Consider the following 3,016-nt stretch of genomic DNA (forward strand, 5'->3'; position numbering starts at 1 on the left):
GGAAGGTGCCTTCAATAGAATATTGATTTTTAATAAATAGCATTTCTAATAAATCCTGCTAAAACAACTGATTAGCCACATGGAAATTTTAAAAAACAAAAGTAAGGCCTTACCTCATAAGCATATGCAAAAAGTGAATTCCAGGTGAACTAAAAACCTAAATGTAAAAAGAAACATTTTTATTTATTTATATATTTTAAGATTTTGTTTTTGGGGCGCCTGGGTGGCTCAGTTGGTTAAGCGTCCGACTTTGGCTCGGGTCATGATCTCATGGTTCGTGGGTTTGAGCCCTGTGCTGGGCTCTGTGCTGACAGCTCAGAGCCTGGACCCTACTTTGGATTCTGTGTCTCCCTTTCTCTCTCTGCTCCTCTCCAACTCACACTGTCTCTCTCTCTCAAAAATAAATAAACATTAAAAAGAAAAAAAAAAGATTTTATTTTTAAATGATCTCTAGACCCAATGTGGGGCTGGAACTCACAACACCAAGATCAAGAGTCACATGCTGTACCACTGAGCCAACCAGGCATCACAAAAAGAAAAACTGAAAAATTTTTGAATTTAAAAATAGAGAAGAATTTCTTACTTAAGATATAAAAAATCATAAACTTTCAGAAAAGAGTGATACATTTAATTACATTAAAAATCTTCATTCCAGGGGCGCCTGGGTGGCTCAGTCGGTTAAGCATCCGACTTCAGCTCAGGTCATGATCTCGCGGTCCGTGAGTTCGAGCCCTGCATCGGGCTCTGGGCTGATGGCTCAGAGCCTGGAGCCTGCTTCGGATTCTGTGTCTCCCTCTCTCTCTGCCCCTCCCCCGTTCATGCTCTGTCTCTCTCTGTCTCAAAAATAAATAAACGTTAAAAAAATTAAAAAAATAAAGTAAAATAAAAATCTTCATTCTGTTCAACAAAAAGATATATATATATCTTTTATTATTAATTAATTAATTAATTAATTAAGCAGCAGGCAAAAGTTTTTTAGAGTATTTACAGAGAGAGGACATTCAAAAGTGAATGCCCCTTATTTTTTCAAAACTTTTTAAAAGTTTATTTATTTTGAGACAGAGAGAGGGAGGGAGGGTTAGAGATGGAGAGAGAGACTCCTAAGCAGACTCTGCACTGTCAGTGTGGAGCCGGATGCAGGGCTTGAATCAACACACTGTGAGATCATGACCTGAGACGAAATCAAGAATCAGACACTTAACCAACTGAGCCACCCAGGCGCCCCTAAAAATAAATATTTTAAAAGTAAAAAAATTAAATGAGTCACACATGAGATAAGATCAATTCAATATATTTAGCTAACAAAGAATCAGTACACAGAATACATTGAGAAACAAATCTCAGAAATTAACCAGAAAAAGACAAATAATGCAACAGAAAATTGAACAAAAGCCATCAATGAAGAATTCGCAGATGGGAATGGACGGTGGCCAGCTGGGGACCCAGCTGCCCCGGTGCAATGGCTGATGAGCTAACTGAAGAACAGATTACTGACGTCAAGAAGCCTTCTCCCAATTTGACAAAGATGATCACGGCACCATAGCAACAAAGGAACTTGGAACTCGGAACAGTCAAGAGGTCACTGAGTCAGAACCCGACAGAAGCTGAATTGCAGGATGTGATCAACAAAGCGGACGTTGACAATAATGGCACCATTGACTTCCCAGAATTTTTGACTGCGATGGCTAGGAAGATGAAAGACACAGACAATAAAGAAGGAATCGTGAGGCATTCTGAGTCTGACAAGGATGGCCTGGTTACCTCAGGGTGCAGAACTACATTTTGTCATGACACACTGGGGAGAAAAACTAACAGATGAAGAAGTAGATGAAATGATCAAGAAGCACCTACTGATGGAGATGGATAAGCCGACTATGAAGAATTCATACAGATGATGACCGCAGAATGAAGACCTACTTTGAACTTTTTTCTAAGATTTCATTTTTAAGTAATCTCTATACCCAACGTGGGGCTCAAACTTATAATCCTGAGATCGAGAGTCACATGCCTTACCAACTGAGCCAGCGAGGCACCCCCTACTTTCCATTTTTCCCCCTTTCTAGAAGAATCAAATAGAATCTTTTACTTACATCTTGCAAAAAAAAAAAAAAAAAAATTTACTCATTCTATTTCTAAATACCAAACTGCACGTCAAAAGTACCTTCTGTTCCACACACAAAACCTGCATATATTGGTTGGTGGTTTTGTTCCCTAGAGATTGAGCTACACGTCAGTTTCACAGTATAAATACTTGTACTACCTTAATGAGAAGGAAGCACTTAGTGGACTCCTTGCAGTTCCATTGGCCAAGGACTGACACACTGTTCAGGCTGCCCAGTTTTTCATGCATGTAGCTTGACAATTGAGCCCAGTCAGGCATTTGTGTTAAAAAATGAAAAAACAAATTCAAGGCCTATTTAAATGGGATCTAGTTCAATTTGTTACTATAAATTGTCATAGCTGGGGGCACCTGGGTGGCTCAGTTGATTAAGCGTCCGACTCTTGGGGTTGGCTCAGTTTATGATCTCATGGTTCGTGGGTTCTAGCCCTGTGTCGGGTTCTGTGCTGACAGCGTGGAGCCTGCTTGGGATTCTCTCTCTCCCTCTCTCTCTGCCCCTCCCCTGCTTTCTCTCTCTCTCTCTCAAAATAAATAAACATTTAAAAAAATTATAAATTGTCATAGCTCGTTACCTGCAAAAAACCCACTTATTTATAAATAGTTTCCTTCAGGACGTTGTGCAGAAAAATGGGTGCAGGATAAACTGTGTAGACAGAGTAGGATGGTTCTCTGGCCCTTCTGTGTGCCCTGACTCATGGTGACAGTGACACACCCTGGTGGCATGCTGTATGTGTCGGGTTTAGCATTGTCTGAATTATACTAGAGTGAAATGGGTGTCAGGTTATCACCGTTCACAAAAATTTTTAAAAAGAAACCTTTACCAAAGGAGCATCTTCTGACCCTTTATTTTTTTTAATCCTTTCTTTCTTTCCTTTTTTTTTTTTTCCTGGTCGGGGG

The 3,016-nt window shown here is 39.9% G+C and overlaps 1 pseudogene; it reads left to right on the plus strand.

Moving 5' to 3' along the window:
• The first annotated feature begins 1,408 nt into the window (after positions 1-1,408).
• Positions 1,409-1,909, plus strand: LOC122203537 (annotated as a pseudogene).
• Positions 1,910-3,016: the final 1,107 nt, after the last annotated feature.

Source organism: Panthera leo, chromosome D3 (assembly GCF_018350215.1).
Source record: "Panthera leo isolate Ple1 chromosome D3, P.leo_Ple1_pat1.1, whole genome shotgun sequence".
NCBI classification, from domain to species: Eukaryota; Metazoa; Chordata; class Mammalia; order Carnivora; family Felidae; genus Panthera; species Panthera leo.